The 16,867-nt window shown below is 36.9% G+C and overlaps 20 non-coding genes across 20 annotated transcripts; all 20 read right to left on the minus strand.

Annotated features, from left to right (window-relative positions):
• Window positions 1–289: 289 nt before the first annotated feature.
• TRNAG-UCC (transfer RNA glycine (anticodon UCC)) lies at window positions 290–361 on the minus strand. Its single transcript has one exon. It is a non-coding gene; the product is annotated as a tRNA-Gly (tRNA).
• A 428-nt stretch (window positions 362–789) lies between these two features.
• TRNAG-UCC (transfer RNA glycine (anticodon UCC)) lies at window positions 790–861 on the minus strand. The gene has a single exon. It is a non-coding gene; the product is annotated as a tRNA-Gly (tRNA).
• Window positions 862–1,289: 428 nt separating this feature from the next.
• Window positions 1,290–1,361, minus strand: TRNAG-UCC (transfer RNA glycine (anticodon UCC)). Its single transcript has one exon. It is a non-coding gene; the product is annotated as a tRNA-Gly (tRNA).
• Window positions 1,362–3,289: 1,928 nt separating this feature from the next.
• Window positions 3,290–3,361, minus strand: TRNAG-UCC (transfer RNA glycine (anticodon UCC)). Its single transcript has one exon. It is a non-coding gene; the product is annotated as a tRNA-Gly (tRNA).
• A 428-nt stretch (window positions 3,362–3,789) lies between these two features.
• On the minus strand, window positions 3,790–3,861 carry TRNAG-UCC (transfer RNA glycine (anticodon UCC)). The gene has a single exon. It is a non-coding gene; the product is annotated as a tRNA-Gly (tRNA).
• A 1,928-nt stretch (window positions 3,862–5,789) lies between these two features.
• Window positions 5,790–5,861, minus strand: TRNAG-UCC (transfer RNA glycine (anticodon UCC)). Its single transcript has one exon. It is a non-coding gene; the product is annotated as a tRNA-Gly (tRNA).
• Window positions 5,862–7,289: 1,428 nt separating this feature from the next.
• On the minus strand, window positions 7,290–7,361 carry TRNAG-UCC (transfer RNA glycine (anticodon UCC)). The gene has a single exon. It is a non-coding gene; the product is annotated as a tRNA-Gly (tRNA).
• A 2,928-nt stretch (window positions 7,362–10,289) lies between these two features.
• On the minus strand, window positions 10,290–10,361 carry TRNAG-UCC (transfer RNA glycine (anticodon UCC)). The gene has a single exon. It is a non-coding gene; the product is annotated as a tRNA-Gly (tRNA).
• Window positions 10,362–10,789: 428 nt separating this feature from the next.
• TRNAG-UCC (transfer RNA glycine (anticodon UCC)) lies at window positions 10,790–10,861 on the minus strand. The gene has a single exon. It is a non-coding gene; the product is annotated as a tRNA-Gly (tRNA).
• Window positions 10,862–11,289: 428 nt separating this feature from the next.
• Window positions 11,290–11,361, minus strand: TRNAG-UCC (transfer RNA glycine (anticodon UCC)). Its single transcript has one exon. It is a non-coding gene; the product is annotated as a tRNA-Gly (tRNA).
• A 428-nt stretch (window positions 11,362–11,789) lies between these two features.
• Window positions 11,790–11,861, minus strand: TRNAG-UCC (transfer RNA glycine (anticodon UCC)). Its single transcript has one exon. It is a non-coding gene; the product is annotated as a tRNA-Gly (tRNA).
• Window positions 11,862–12,289: 428 nt separating this feature from the next.
• Window positions 12,290–12,361, minus strand: TRNAG-UCC (transfer RNA glycine (anticodon UCC)). Its single transcript has one exon. It is a non-coding gene; the product is annotated as a tRNA-Gly (tRNA).
• Window positions 12,362–12,789: 428 nt separating this feature from the next.
• TRNAG-UCC (transfer RNA glycine (anticodon UCC)) lies at window positions 12,790–12,861 on the minus strand. Its single transcript has one exon. It is a non-coding gene; the product is annotated as a tRNA-Gly (tRNA).
• Window positions 12,862–13,289: 428 nt separating this feature from the next.
• TRNAG-UCC (transfer RNA glycine (anticodon UCC)) lies at window positions 13,290–13,361 on the minus strand. The gene has a single exon. It is a non-coding gene; the product is annotated as a tRNA-Gly (tRNA).
• Window positions 13,362–13,789: 428 nt separating this feature from the next.
• Window positions 13,790–13,861, minus strand: TRNAG-UCC (transfer RNA glycine (anticodon UCC)). Its single transcript has one exon. It is a non-coding gene; the product is annotated as a tRNA-Gly (tRNA).
• Window positions 13,862–14,289: 428 nt separating this feature from the next.
• TRNAG-UCC (transfer RNA glycine (anticodon UCC)) lies at window positions 14,290–14,361 on the minus strand. The gene has a single exon. It is a non-coding gene; the product is annotated as a tRNA-Gly (tRNA).
• A 428-nt stretch (window positions 14,362–14,789) lies between these two features.
• On the minus strand, window positions 14,790–14,861 carry TRNAG-UCC (transfer RNA glycine (anticodon UCC)). Its single transcript has one exon. It is a non-coding gene; the product is annotated as a tRNA-Gly (tRNA).
• A 928-nt stretch (window positions 14,862–15,789) lies between these two features.
• On the minus strand, window positions 15,790–15,861 carry TRNAG-UCC (transfer RNA glycine (anticodon UCC)). The gene has a single exon. It is a non-coding gene; the product is annotated as a tRNA-Gly (tRNA).
• A 428-nt stretch (window positions 15,862–16,289) lies between these two features.
• Window positions 16,290–16,361, minus strand: TRNAG-UCC (transfer RNA glycine (anticodon UCC)). Its single transcript has one exon. It is a non-coding gene; the product is annotated as a tRNA-Gly (tRNA).
• Window positions 16,362–16,789: 428 nt separating this feature from the next.
• On the minus strand, window positions 16,790–16,861 carry TRNAG-UCC (transfer RNA glycine (anticodon UCC)). Its single transcript has one exon. It is a non-coding gene; the product is annotated as a tRNA-Gly (tRNA).
• Window positions 16,862–16,867: the final 6 nt, after the last annotated feature.

The following is a 16,867-nucleotide window of genomic DNA, read 5'->3' on the forward strand; positions in this document are numbered from 1 at the left end:
AAGATTTAGGCTCATCCATACTTAATATTTTTATGCACCATTGAACTGATATACAGTGGTATCAAAACTGAGAAAAGAAAAGACCTTCGATTTACTTGCATATGGCACCTCAGTGAACTTTGTAAAATGTATTTACAAATCTTTAATCATGCAGTGGTGGAATCAAAAGTCATCTGCTAAGAAGGAATCATGATTTCTACAAAGATTTTAACATTTTCTATGGACCTTGTCATCTGAGCATATCTTAAGCAACAACTATAAGTGCGAAAACAGCACATAAGGAAAAGGATGCATTGGCCGGGAATCGAACCCGGGTCAACTGCTTGGAAGGCAGCTATGCTCACCACTATACCACCAATGCTTGAGCACTTTTCAAATGCATATAGTGGCCAATATGGAAATCACAACAACTGTTTGAAAGATATTTATAGCCTGCACTGTAGCACCATTGGTGGTAGATATTCAAACAAAATTGGCAAATTGCATGACATTCACAATTCAAGATTTAGGCTCATCCATACTTAAGGTTTTTATGCACCATTGAACTGATATACAGTGGTATCAAAACTGAGAAAAGAAAAGACCTTTGATGTACTTGCATATGGCACCTCAGTGAACTTTGTAAAATGTGTTTACAAATCTTTAATCATGCAGTGGTGGAATCAAAAGTCATCTGCTAAGAAGGAATCATGATTTCTACAAAGATTTTAACATTTTCTATGGACCTTGTCATCTGAGCATATCTTAAGCAACAACTATAAGTGCGAAAACAGCACATAAGGAAAATGATGCATTGGCCGGGAATCGAACCCGGGTCAACTGCTTGGAAGGCAGCTATGCTCACCACTATACCACCAATGCTTGAGCACTTTTCAAATGCATATAGTGGCCAATATGGAAATCACAACAACTGTTTGAAAGATATTTATAGCCTGCACTGTAGCACCATTGGTGGTAGATATTCAAACAAAATTGGCAAATTGCATGACATTCACAATTCAAGATTTAGGCTCATCCATACTTAAGGTTTTTATGCACCATTGAACTGATATACAGTGGTATCAAAACTGAGAAAAGAAAAGACCTTTGATGTACTTGCATATGGCACCTCAGTGAACTTTGTAAAATGTGTTTACAAATCTTTAATCATGCAGTGGTGGAATCAAAAGTCATCTGCTAAGAAGGAATCATGATTTCTACAAAGATTTTAAAATTTTCTATGGACCTTGTCATCTGAGCATATCTTAAGCAACAACTATAAGTGCGAAAACAGCACATAAGGAAAAAAATGCATTGGCCGGGAATCGAACCCGGGTCAACTGCTTGGAAGGCAGCTATGCTCACCACTATACCACCAATGCTTGAGCTCTTTTCGAATGCATATAGTGGCCAATATGGAAATCACAACAACTGTTTGAAAGATATGTATAGCCTGCGCTGTAGCACCATTGGTGGAAGATATTCAAACAAAATTGGCAAATTGCATGACATTCACAATTCAAGATTTAGGCTCATCCATACTTAAGGTTTTTATGCACCATTGAACTGATATACAGTGGTATCAAAACTGAGAAAAGAAAAGACCTTTGATTTACTTGCATATGGCACCTCAGTGAACTTTGTAAAATGTATTTACAAATCTTTAATCAGGCAGTGGTGGAATCAAAAGTCATCTGCTAAGAAGGAATCATGATTTCTACAAAGATTTTAACATTTTCTATGGACCTTGTCATCTGAGCATATCTTAAGCAACAACTATAAGTGCGAAAACAGCACATAAGGAAAAGGATGCATTGGCAGGGAATCGAACCCGGGTCAACAGCTTGGAAGGCAGCTATGCTCACCACTATACCACCAATGATTGAGCTCTTTTCGAATGCATATAGTGGCCAATATGGAAATCACAACAACTGTTTGAAAGATATTTATAGCCTGCGCTGTAGCACCATTGGTGGAAGATATTCAAACAAAATTGGAAAATTGCATGACATTCACAATTCAAGATTTAGGCTCATCCATACTTAAGGTTTTTATGCACCATAGAACTGATATACAGTGGTATCAAAACTGAGAAAAGAAAAGACCTTTGATGTACTTGCATATGGCACCTCAGTGAACTTTGTAAAATGTATTTACAAATCTTTAATCAGGCAGTGGTGGAATCAAAAGTCATCTGCTAAGAAGGAATCATGATTTCTACAAAGATTTTAACATTTTCTATGGACCTTGTCATCTGAGCATATCTTAAGCAACAACTATAAGTGCGAAAACAGCACATAAGGAAAAGGATGCATTGGCAGGGAATCGAACCCAGGTCAACAGCTTGGAAGGCAGCTATGCTCACCACTATACCACCAATGATTGAGCTCTTTTCGAATGCATATAGTGGCCAATATGGAAATCACAACAACTGTTTGAAAGATATTTATAGCCTGCGCTGTAGCACCATTGGTGGAAGATATTCAAACAAAATTGGAAAATTGCATGACATTCACAATTCAAGATTTAGGCTCATCCATACTTAAGGTATTTATGCACCATAGAACTGATATACAGTGGTATCAAAACTGAGAAAAGAAAAGACCTTTGATGTACTTGCATATGGCACCTCAGTGAACTTTGTAAAATGTATTTACAAATCTTTAATCAGGCAGTGGTGGAATCAAAAGTCATCTGCTAAGAAGGAATCATGATTTCTACAAAGATTTTAACATTTTCTATGGACCTTGTCATCTGAGCATATCTTAAGCAACAACTATAATTGTGAAAACAGCACATAAGGAAAAGGATGCATTGGCCGAGAATTGAACCCAGGTCAACAGCTTGGAAGGCAGCTATGCTCACCACTATACCACCAATGCTTGAGCTCTTTTCGAATGCATATAGTGGCCAATATGGAAATCACAACAACTGTTTGAAAGATATTTATAGCCTGCGCTGTAGCACCATTGGTGGAAGATATTCAAACAAAATTGGAAAATTGCATGACATTCACAATTCAAGATTTAGGCTCATCCATACTTAAGGTTTTTATGCACCATTGAACTGATATACAGTGGTATCAAAACTGAGAAAAGAAAAGACCTTCGATTTACTTGCATATGGCACCTCAGTGAACTTTGTAAAATCTATTTACAAATCTTTAATCATGCAGTGGTGGAATCAAAAGTCATCTGCTAAGAAGGAATCATGATTTCTACAAAGATTTTAACATTTTCTATGGACCTTGTCATCTGAGCATATCTTAAGCAACAACTATAAGTGCGAAAACAGCACATAAGGAAAAGGATGCATTGGCCGGGAATCGAACCCGGGTCAACTGCTTGGAAGGCAGCTATGCTCACCACTATACCACCAATGCTTGAGCACTTTTCAAATGCATATAGTGGCCAATATGGAAATCACAACAACTGTTTGAAAGATTTTTATAGCCTGCGCTGTAGCACCATTGGTGGTAGATATTCAAACAAAATTGGCAAATTGCATGACATTCACAATTCAAGATTTAGGCTCATCCATACTTAAGGTTTTTATGCACCATTGAACTGATATACAGTGGTATCAAAACTGAGAAAAGAAAAGACCTTTGATGTACTTGCATATGGCACCTCAGTGAACTTTGTAAAATGTGTTTACAAATCTTTAATCATGCAGTGGTGGAATCAAAAGTCATCTGCTAAGAAGGAATCATGATTTCTACAAAGATTTTAACATTTTCTATGGACCTTGTCATCTGAGCATATCTTAAGCAACAACTATAAGTGCGAAAACAGCACATAAGGAAAAAAATGCATTGGCCAGGAATCGAACCCGGGTCAACTGCTTGGAAGGCAGCTATGCTCACCACTATACCACCAATGCTTGAGCTCTTTTCGAATGCATATAGTGGCCAATATGGAAATCACAACAACTGTTTGAAAGATATGTATAGCCTGCGCTGTAGCACCATTGGTGGAAGATATTCAAACAAAATTGGCAAATTGCATGACATTCACAATTCAAGATTTAGGCTCATCCATACTTAAGGTTTTTATGCACCATTGAACTGATATACAGTGGTATCAAAACTGAGAAAAGAAAAGACCTTTGATTTACTTGCATATGGCACCTCAGTGAACTTTGTAAAATGTATTTACAAATCTTTAATCAGGCAGTGGTGGAATCAAAAGTCATCTGCTAAGAAGGAATCATGATTTCTACAAAGATTTTAACATTTTCTATGGACCTTGTCATCTGAGCATATCTTAAGCAACAACTATAATTGTGAAAACAGCACATAAGGAAAAGAATGCATTGGCCGAGAATTGAACCCAGGTCAACTGCTTGGAAGGCAGCTATGCTCACCACTATACCACCAATACTTGAGCACTTTTCAAATGCATATAGTGGTCAATATGGAAATCACAACAACTGTTTGAAAGATATTTATAGCCTGCGCTTTAGCACCATTCGTGGAAGATATTCAAACAAAATTGGCAAATTGCATGACATTCACAATTCAAGATTTAGGCTCATCCATACTTAAGGTTTTTATGCACCTTTGAACTGATATACAGTGGTATAAAAACTGAGAATAGAAAAGACCTTCGTTTTACTTGCATATGGCACCTCAGTGAACTTTGTAAAATGTATTTACAAATCTTTAATCAGGCAGTGGTGGAATCAAAAGTCATCTGCTAAGAAGGAATCATGATTTCTACAAAGATTTTAACATTTTCTATGGACCTTGTCATCTGAGCATATCTTAAGCAACAACTATAATTGTGAAAACAGCACATAAGGAAAAGAATGCATTGGCCGAGAATTGAACCCAGGTCAACTGCTTGGAAGGAAGCTATGCTCACCACTATACCACCAATACTTGAGCACTTTTCAAATGCATATAGTGGTCAATATGGAAATCACAACAACTGTTTGAAAGATATTTATAGCCTGCGCTGTAGCACCATTCGTGGAAGATATTCAAACAAAATTGGCAAATTGCATGACACTCACAATTCAAGATTTAGGCTCATCCATACTTAAGGTTTTTATGCACCATTGAACTGATATACAGTGGTATAAAAACTGAGAATAGAAAAGACCTTCGTTTTACTTGCATATGGCACCTCAGTGAACTTTGTAAAATGTATTTACAAATCTTTAATCAGGCAGTGGTGGAATCAAAAGTCATCTGCTAAGAATGAATCATGATTTCTACAAAGATTTTAACATTTTCTATGGACCTTGTCATCTGAGCATATCTTAAGCAACAACTATAAGTGCGAAAACAGCACATAAGGAAAATAATGCATTGGCCGGGAATTGAACCCAGGTCAACAGCTTGGAAGGCAGCTATGCTCACCACTATACCGCCAATGCTTGAGCTATTTTCGAATGCATATAGTGGCCAATATGGAAATCACAACAACTGTTTGAAAGATATTTATAGCCTGCGCTGTAGCACCATTGGTGGAAGATATTCAAACAAAATTGGAAAATTGCATGACATTCACAATTCAAGATTTAGGCTCATCCATACTTAAGGTTTTTATGCACCATAGAACTGATATACAGTGGTATCAAAACTGAGAAAAGAAAAGACCTTCGATTTACTTGCATATGGCACCTCAGTGAACTTTGTAAAATGTATTTACAAATCTTTAATTAGGCAGTGGTAGAATAAAAAGTCATCTGCTAAGAAGGAATCATGATTTCTACAAAGATTTTAAAATTTTCTATGGACCTTGTCATCTGAGCATATCTTAAGCAACAACTATAAGTGCGAAAACAGCACATAAGGAAAAGGATGCATTGGCCGGGAATCGAACCCGGGTCAACTGCTTGGAAGGCAGCTATGCTCACCACTATACCACCAATGCTTGAGCACTTTTCAAATGCATATAGTGGCCAATATGGAAATCACAACAACTGTTTGAAAGATATTTATAGCCTGCGCTGTAGCACCATTGGTGGAAGATATTCAAACAAAATTGGCAAATTGCATGACATTCACAATTCAAGATTTAGGCTCATCCATACTTAAGGTTTTTATGCACCATTGAACTGATATACAGTGGTATCAAAACTGAGAAAAGAAAAGACCTTTGATTTACTTGCATATGGCACCTCAGTGAACTTTGTAAAATGTATTTACAAATCTTTAATCAGGCAGTGGTGGAATCAAAAGTCATCTGCTAAGAAGGAATCATGATTTCTACAAAGATTTTAACATTTTCTATGGACCTTGTCATCTGAGCATATCTTAAGCAACAACTATAAGTGCGAAAACAGCACATAAGGAAAAGGATGCATTGGCAGGGAATCGAACCCGGGTCAACAGCTTGGAAGGCAGCTATGCTCACCACTATACCACCAATGATTGAGCTCTTTTCGAATGCATATAGTGGCCAATATGGAAATCACAACAACTGTTTGAAAGATATTTATAGCCTGCGCTGTAGCACCATTGGTGGAAGATATTCAAACAAAATTGGAAAATTGCATGTCATTCACAATTCAAGATTTAGGCTCATCCATACTTAAGGTTTTTATGCACCATAGAACTGATATACAGTGGTATCAAAACTGAGAAAAGAAAATACCTTTGATGTACTTGCATATGGCACCTCAGTGAACTTTGTAAAATGTATTTACAAATCTTTAATCAAGCAGTGGTGGAATGAAAAATCATCTGCTAAGAAGGAATCATGATTTCTACAAAGATTTTAACATTTTCTATGGACCTTGTCATCTGAGCATATCTTAAGCAACAACTATAATTGTGAAAACAGCACATAAGGAAAAGAATGCATTGGCCGAGAATTGAACCCAGGTCAACAGCTTGGAAAGCAGGTATGCTCACCACTATACCACCAATGCTTGAGCTCTTTTCGAATGCATATAGTGGCCAATATGGAAATCACAACAACTGTTTGAAAGATATTTATAGCCTGCGCTGTAGCACCATTGGTGGAAGATATTCAAACAAAATTGGAAAATTGCATGACATTCACAATTCAAGATTTAGACTCATCCATACTTAAGGTTTTTATGCACCATTGAACTGATATACAGTAGTATCAAAACTGAGAAAAGAAAAGACCTTCGATTTACTTGCATATGGCACCTCAGTGAACTTTGTAAAATGTATTTACAAATCTTTAATCAGGCAGTGGTGGAATCAAAAGTCATCTGCTAAGAAGGAATCATGATTTCTACAAAGATTTTAACATTTTCTATGGACCTTGTCATCTGAGCATATCTTAAGCAACAACTATAAGTGCGAAAACAGCACATAAGGAAAACGATGCATTGGCCGGGAATCGAACCCGGGTCAACTGCTTGGAAGGCAGCTATGCTCACCACTATACCACCAATGCTTGAGCACTTTTCCATTGCATATAGTGGCCAATATGGAAATCACAACAACTGTTTGAAAGATATTTATAGCCTGCGCTGTAGCACCATTGGTGGTAGATATTCAAACAAAATTGGCAAATTGCATGACATTCACAATTCAAGATTTAGGCTCATCCATACTTAAGGTTTTTATGCACCATTAAACTGATATACAGTGGTATCAAAACTGAGAAAAGAAAAGACCTTTGATGTACTTGCATATGGCACCTCAGTGAACTTTGTAAAATGTGTTTACAAATCTTTAATCATGCAGTGGTGGAATCAAAAGTCATCTGCTAAGAAGGAATCATGATTTCTACAAAGATTTTAACATTTTCTATGGACCTTGTCATCTGAGCATATCTTAAGCAACAACTATAAGTGCGAAAACAGCACATAAGGAAAAGGATGCATTGGCAGGGAATCGAACCCGGGTCAATTGCTTGGAAGGCAGCTATGCACACCACTATGCCAACAATGCTTGAGCTCTTTTCGAATGCATATAGTGGCCAATATGGAAATCACAACAACTGTTTGAAAGATATTTATAGCCTGCGCTGTAGCACCATTGGTGGAAGATATTCAAACAAAATTGGCAAATTGCATGACATTCACAATTCAAGATTTAGGCTCATCCATACTTAAGGTTTTTATGCACCATTGAACTGATATACAGTGGTATCAAAACTGAGAAAAGAAAAGACCTTTGATTTACTTGCATATGGCACCTCAGTGAACTTTGTAAAATGTATTTACAAATCTTTAATCAGGCAGTGGTGGAATCAAAAGTCATCTGCTAAGAAGGAATCATGATTTCTACAAAGATTTTAACATTTTCTATGGACCTTGTCATCTGAGCATATCTTAAGCAACAACTATAAGTGCGAAAACAGCACATAAGGAAAAGGATGCATTGGCCGGGAATCGAACACAGGTCAACTGCTTGGAAGGCAGGTATGCTCACCACTATACCACCAATGCTTGAGCGCTTTTTCAATGCATATAGTGGCCAATATGGAAATCACAACAACTGTTTGAAAGATATTTATAGCCTGCGCTGTAGCACCATTCGTGGAAGATATTCAAACAAAATTGGCAAATTGCATGACATTCACAATTCAAGATTTAGGCTCATCCATACTTAAGGTTTTTATGCACCATTGAACTGATATACAGTGGTATAAAAACTGAGAATAGAAAAGACCTTCGTTTTACTTGCATATGGCACCTCAGTGAACTTTGTAAAATGTGTTTACAAATCTTTAATCATGCAGTGGTGGAATCAAAAGTCATCTGCTAAGAAGGAATCATGATTTCTACAAAGATTTTAACATTTTCTATGGACCTTGTCATCTGAGCATATCTTAAGCAACAACTATAAGTGCGAAAACAGCACATAAGGAAAAGGATGCATTGGCCGGGAATCGAACCCAGGTCAATTGCTTGGAAGGCAGCTATGCACACCACTATACCAACAATGCTTGAGCTCTTTTCGAATGCATATAGTGGCCAATATGGAAATCACAACAACTGTTTGAAAGATATTTATAGCCTGCGCTGTAGCACCATTGGTGGAAGATATTCAAACAAAATTGGCAAATTGCATGACATTCACAATTCAAGATTTAGGCTCATCCATACTTAAGGTTTTTATGCACCATTGAACTGATATACAGTGGTATCAAAACTGAGAAAAGAAAAGACCTTTGATTTACTTGCATATGGCACCTCAGTGAACTTTGTAAAATGTATTTACAAATCTTTAATCAGGCAGTGGTGGAATCAAAAGTCATCTGCTAAGAAGGAATCATGATTTCTACAAAGATTTTAACATTTTCTATGGACCTTGTCATCTGAGCATATCTTAAGCAACAACTATAAGTGCGAAAACAGCACATAAGGAAAAGGATGCATTGGCCGGGAATCGAACACAGGTCAACTGCTTGGAAGGCAGGTATGCTCACCACTATACCACCAATGCTTGAGCGCTTTTTCAATGCATATAGTGGCCAATATGGAAATCACAACAACTGTTTGAAAGATATTTATAGCCTGCGCTGTAGCACCATTCGTGGAAGATATTCAAACAAAATTGGCAAATTGCATGACATTCACAATTCAAGATTTAGGCTCATCCATACTTAAGGTTTTTATGCACCATTGAACTGATATACAGTGGTATAAAAACTGAGAATAGAAAAGACCTTCGTTTTACTTGCATATGGCACCTCAGTGAACTGTGTAAAATGTATTTACAAATCTTTAATCAGGCAGTGGTGGAATCAAAAGTCATCTGCTAAGAATGAATCATGATTTCTACAAAGATTTTAACATTTTCTATGGACCTTGTCATCTGAGCATATCTTAAGCAACAACTATAAGTGCGAAAACAGCACATAAGGAAAAGGATGCATTGGCCGGGAATTGAACCCAGGTAAACAGCTTGGAAGGCAGCTATGCTCACCACTATACCACCAATGCTTGAGCTCTTTTCGAATGCATATAGTGGCCAATATGGAAATCACAACAACTGTTTGAAAGATATTTATAGCCTGCACTGTAGCATCATTGGTGGAAGATATTCAAACAAAATTGGAAAATTGCATGACATTCACAATTCAAGTTTTAGGCTCATCCATTCTTAAGGTTTTTATGCACCATTGAACTGATATACAGTGGTATCAAAACTGAGAAAAGAAAAGACCTTCGATTTACTTGCATATGGCACCTCAGTGAACTTTGTAAAATGTATTTACAAATCTTTAATCAGGCAGTGGTGGAATCAAAAGTCATCTGCTAAGAAGGAATCATGATTTCTACAAAGATTTTAACATTTTCTATGGACCTTGTCATCTGAGCATATCTTAAGCAACAACTATAAGTGCGAAAACAGCACATAAGGAAAAGGATGCATTGGCTGGGAATCGAACCCAGGTCAACTGCTTGGAAGGCAGCTATGTTCACCACTATACCACCAATGCTTGCGAACTTTTCAAATGCATATAGTGGCCAATATGGAAATCACAACAACTGTTTGAAAGATATTTATAGCCTGCGCTGTAGCACCATTGGTGGAAGATATTCAAACAAAATTGGAAAATTGCATGACATTCACAATTCAAGATTTAGGCTCATCCATACTTAAGGTTTTTATGCACCATTGAACTGATATACAGTGGTATCAAAACTGAGAAAAGAAAAGACCTTCGATTTACTTGCATATGGCACCTCAGTGAACTTTGTAAAATGTATTTACAAATCTTTAATCAGGCAGTGGTGGAATCAAAAGTCATCTGCTAAGAAGGAATCATGATTTCTACAAAGATTTTAACATTTTCTATGGACCTTGTCATCTGAGCATATCTTAAGCAACAACTATAAGTGCGAAAACAGCACATAAGGAAAACGATGCATTGGCCGGGAATCGAACCCGGGTCAACTGCTTGGAAGGCAGCTATGCTCACCACTATACCACCAATGCTTGAGCACTTTTCAAATGCATATAGTGGCCAATATGGAAATCACAACAACTGTTTGAAAGATATTTATAGCCTGCGCTGTAGCACCATTGGTGGTAGATATTCAAACAAAATTGGCAAATTGCATGACATTCACAATTCAAGATTTAGGCTCATCCATACTTAAGGTTTTTATGCACCATTGAACTGATATACAGTGGTATCAAAACTGAGAAAAGAAAAGACCTTCGATTTACTTGCATATGGCACCTCAGTGAACTTTGTAAAATGTATTTACAAATCTTTAATCATGCAGTGGTGGAATCAAAAGTCATCTGCTAAGAAGGAATCATGATTTCTACAAAGATTTTAACATTTTCTATGGACCTTGTCATCTGAGCATATCTTAAGCAACAACTATAAATGCGAAAACAGCACATAAGGAAAAGGATGCATTGGCCGGGAATCGAACCCGGGTCAACTGCTTGGAAGGCAGCTATGCTCATCACTATACCACCAATGCTTGAGCACTTTTCAAATGCATATAGTGGCCAATATGGAAATCACAACAACTGTTTGAAAGATTTTTATAGCCTGCGCTGTAGCACCATTGGTGGTAGATATTCAAACAAAATTGGCAAATTGCATGACATTCACAATTCAAGATTTAGGCTCATCCATACTTAAGGTTTTTATGCACCATTGAACTGATATACAGTGGTATCAAAACTGAGAAAAGAAAAGACCTTTGATGTACTTGCATATGGCACATCAGTGAACTTTGCAAAATGTGTTTACAAATCTTTAATCATGCAGTGGTGGAATCAAAAGTCATCTGCTAAGAAGGAATCATGATTTCTACAAAGATTTTAACATTTTCTATGGACCTTGGCATCTGAGCATATCTTAAGCAACAACTATAAGTGCGAAAACAGCACATAAGGAAAAAAATGCATTGGCCGGGAATCGAACCAGGGTCAACTGCTTGGAAGGCAGCTATGCTCACCACTATACCACCAATGCTTGAGCTCTTTTCAAATGCATATAGTGGCCAATATGGAAATCACAACAACTGTTTGAAAGATATTTATAGCCTGCGCTGTAGCACCATTGGTGGAAGATATTCAAACAAAATTGGAAAATTGCATGACATTCACAATTCAAGATTTAGGCTCATCCATACTTAAGGTTTTTATGCACCATTGAACTGATATACAGTGGTATCAAAACTGAGAAAAGAAAAGACCTTCGATTTACTTGCATATGGCACCTCAGTGAACTTTGTAAAATGTATTTACAAATCTTTAATTAGGCAGTGGTAGAATAAAAAGTCATCTGCTAAGAAGGAATCATGATTTCTACAAAGATTTTAAAATTTTCTATGTACCTTGTCATCTGAGCATATCTTAAGCAACAACTATAAGTGCGAAAACAGCACATAAGGAAAAGGATGCATTGGCCAGGAATCAAACCCGGGTCAACTGCTTGGAAGGCAGCTATGCTCACCACTATACCACCAATGCTTGAGCTTTTTTCGAATGCATATAGTGGCCAATATGGAAATCACAACAACTGTTTGAAAGATATTTATAGCCTGCGCTGTAGCACCATTGGTGGAAGATATTCAAACAAAATTGGAAAATTGCATGACATTCACAATTCAAGATTTAGGCTCATCCATACTTAAGGTTTTTATGCACCATTGAACTGATATACAGTGGTATCAAAACTGAGAAAAGAAAAGACCTTCGATTTACTTGCATATGGCACCTCAGTGAACTTTGTAAAATGTATTTACAAATCTTTAATCAGGCAGTGGTGGAATCAAAAGTCATCTGCTAAGAAGGAATCATGATTTCTACAAAGATTTTAACATTTTCTATGGACCTTGTCATCTGAGCATATCTTAAGCAACAACTATAAGTGCGAAAACAGCACATAAGGAAAACGATGCATTGGCCGGGAATCGAACCCGGGTCAACTGCTTGGAAGGCAGCTATGCTCACCACTATACCACCAATGCTTGAGCACTTTTCAAATGCATATAGTGGCCAATATGGAAATCACAACAACTGTTTGAAAGATATTTATAGCCTGCGCTGTAGCACCATTGGTGGTAGATATTCAAACAAAATTGGCAAATTGCATGACATTCACAATTCAAGATTTAGGCTCATCCATACTTAAGGTTTTTATGCACCATTGAACTGATATACAGTGGTATCAAAACTGAGAAAAGAAAAGACCTTCGATTTACTTGCATATGGCACCTCAGTGAACTTTGTAAAATGTATTTACAAATCTTTAATCATGCAGTGGTGGAATCAAAAGTCATCTGCTAAGAAGGAATCATGATTTCTACAAAGATTTTAACATTTTCTATGGACCTTGTCATCTGAGCATATCTTAAGCAACAACTATAAATGCGAAAACAGCACATAAGGAAAAGGATGCATTGGCCGGGAATCGAACCCGGGTCAACTGCTTGGAAGGCAGCTATGCTCACCACTATACCACCAATGCTTGAGCACTTTTCAAATGCATATAGTGGCCAATATGGAAATCACAACAACTGTTTGAAAGATTTTTATAGCCTGCGCTGTAGCACCATTGGTGGTAGATATTCAAACAAAATTGGCAAATTGCATGACATTCACAATTCAAGATTTAGGCTCATCCATACTTAAGGTTTTTATGCACCATTGAACTGATATACAGTGGTATCAAAACTGAGAAAAGAAAAGACCTTTGATGTACTTGCATATGGCACATCAGTGAACTTTGTAAAATGTGTTTACAAATCTTTAATCATGCAGTGGTGGAATCAAAAGTCATCTGCTAAGAAGGAATCATGATTTCTACAAAGATTTTAACATTTTCTATGGACCTTGGCATCTGAGCATATCTTAAGCAACAACTATAAGTGCGAAAACAGCACATAAGGAAAAAAATGCATTGGCCGGGAATCGAACCAGGGTCAACTGCTTGGAAGGCAGCTATGCTCACCACTATACCACCAATGCTTGAGCTCTTTTCGAATGCATATAGTGGCCAATATGGAAATCACAACAACTGTTTGAAAGATATTTATAGCGTGCGCTGTAGCACCATTGGTGGAAGATATTCAAACAAAATTGGAAAATTGCATGACATTCACAATTCAAGATTTAGGCTCATCCATACTTAAGGTTTTTATGCACCATTGAACTGATATACAGTGGTATCAAAACTGAGAAAAGAAAAGACCTTCGATTTACTTGCATATGGCACCTCAGTGAACTTTGTAAAATGTATTTACAAATCTTTAATTAGGCAGTGGTAGAATAAAAAGTCATCTGCTAAGAAGGAATCATGATTTCTACAAAGATTTTAAAATTTTCTATGTACCTTGTCATCTGAGCATATCTTAAGCAACAACTATAAGTGCGAAAACAGCACATAAGGAAAAGGATGCATTGGCCAGGAATCAAACCCGGGTCAACTGCTTGGAAGGCAGCTATGCTCACCACTATACCACCAATGCTTGAGCGCTTTTCAAATTCATATAGTGGTCAATATGGAAATCACAACAACTGTTTGAAAGATATTTATAGCCTGCGCTGTAGCACCATTGGTGGAAGATATTCAAACAAAATTGGAAAATTGCATGACATTCACAATTCAAGATTTAGGCTCATCCATACTTAAGGTTTTTATGCACCATTGAACTGATATACAGTGGTATCAAAACTGAGAAAAGAAAAGACCTTCGATTTACTTGCATATGGCACCTCAGTGAACTTTGTAAAATGTATTTACAAATCTTTAATTAGGCAGTGGTAGAATAAAAAGTCATCTGCTAAGAAGGAATCATGATTTCTACAAAGATTTTAAAATTTTCTATGTACCTTGTCATCTGAGCATATCTTAAGCAACAACTATAAGTGCAAAAACAGCACATAAGGAAAAGGATGCATTGGCCAGGAATCAAACCCGGGTCAACTGCTTGGAAGGCAGCTATGCTCACCACTATACCACCAATGCTTGAGCGCTTTTCAAATTCATATAGTGGTCAATATGGAAATCACAACAACTGTTTGAAAGATATTTATAGCCTGCGCTGTAGCACCATTGGTGGAAGATATTCAAACAAAATTGGAAAATTGCATGACATTCACAATTCAAGATGTAGGCTCATCCATACTTAAGGTTTTTATGCACCATTGAACTGATATACAGTGGTATCAAAACTGAGAAAAGAAAAGACCTTCGATTTACTTGCATATGGCACCTCAGTGAACTTTGTAAAATGTATTTACAAATCTTTAATTAGGCAGTGGTAGAATAAAAAGTCATCTGCTAAGAAGGAATCATGATTTCTACAAAGATTTTAAAATTTTCTATGTACCTTGTCATCTGAGCATATCTTAAGCAACAACTATAAGTGCAAAAACAGCACATAAGGAAAAGGATGCATTGGCCAGGAATCAAACCCGGGTTAACTGCTTGGAAGGCAGCTATGCTCACCACTATACCACCAATGCTTGAGCGCTTTTCAAATTCATATAGTGGTCAATATGGAAATCACAACAACTGTTTGAAAGATATTTATAGCCTGCGCTGTAGCACCATTGGTGGAAGATATTCAAACAAAATTGGAAAATTGCATGACATTCACAATTCAAGATTTAGGCTCATCCATACTTAAGGTTTTTATGCACCATTGAACTGATATACAGTGGTATCAAAACTGAGAAAAGAAAAGACCTTTGATGTACTTGCATATGGCACCTCAGTGAACTGTGTAAAATGTATTTACAAATCTTTAATCAGGCAATGGTGGAATCAAAAGTCATCTGCTAAGAAGGAATCATGATTTCTACAAAGATTTTAACATTTTCTATGGACCTTGTCATCTGAGCATATCTTAAGCAACAACTATAAGTGCGAAAACAGCACATAAGGAAAAGGATGCATTGGCCGGGAATTGAACCCAGGTCAACAGCTTGGAAGGCAGCTATGCTCACCACTATACCACCAATGCTTGAGCTCTTTTCGAATGCATATAGTGGCCAATATGGAAATCACAACAACTGTTTGAAAGATATTTATAGCCTGCGCTGTAGCACCATTGGTGGAAGATATTCAAACAAAATTGGAAAATTGCATGACATTCACAATTCAAGATTTAGGCTCATCCATACTTAAGGTTTTTATGCACCATTGAACTGATATACAGTGGTATCAAAACTGAGAAAAGAAAAGACCTTCGATTTACTTGCATATGGCACCTCAGTGAACTTTGTAAAATGTATTTACAAATCTTTAATTAGGCAGTGGTAGAATAAAAAGTCATCTGCTAAGAAGGAATCATGATTTCTACAAAGATTTTAAAATTTTCTATGTACCTTGTCATCTGAGCATATCTTAAGCAACAACTATAAGTGCAAAAACAGCACATAAGGAAAAGGATGCATTGGCCAGGAATCAAACCCGGGTCAACTGCTTGGAAGGCAGCTATGCTCACCACTATACCACCAATGCTTGAGCGCTTTTCAAATTCATATAGTGGTCAATATGGAAATCACAACAACTGTTTGAAAGATATTTATAGCCTGCGCTGTAGCACCATTGGTGGAAGATATTCAAACAAAATTGGAAAATTGCATGACATTCACAATTCAAGATGTAGGCTCATCCATACTTAAGGTTTTTATGCACCATTGAACTGATATACAGTGGTATCAAAACTGAGAAAAGAAAAGACCTTCGATTTACTTGCATATGGCACCTCAGTGAACTTTGTAAAATGTATTTACAAATCTTTAATTAGGCAGTGGTAGAATAAAAAGTCATCTGCTAAGAAGGAATCATGATTTCTACAAAGATTTTACAATTTTCTATGTACCTTGTCATCTGAGCATATCTTAAGCAACAACTATAAGTGCAAAAACAGCACATAAGGAAAAGGATGCATTGGCCAGGAATCAAACCCGGGTCAACTGCTTGGAAGGCAGCTATGCTCACCACTATACCACCAATGCTTGAGC

Source organism: Pseudophryne corroboree, chromosome 4 (assembly GCF_028390025.1).
Source record: "Pseudophryne corroboree isolate aPseCor3 chromosome 4, aPseCor3.hap2, whole genome shotgun sequence".
NCBI lineage: Eukaryota > Metazoa > Chordata > Amphibia > Anura > Myobatrachidae > Pseudophryne > Pseudophryne corroboree.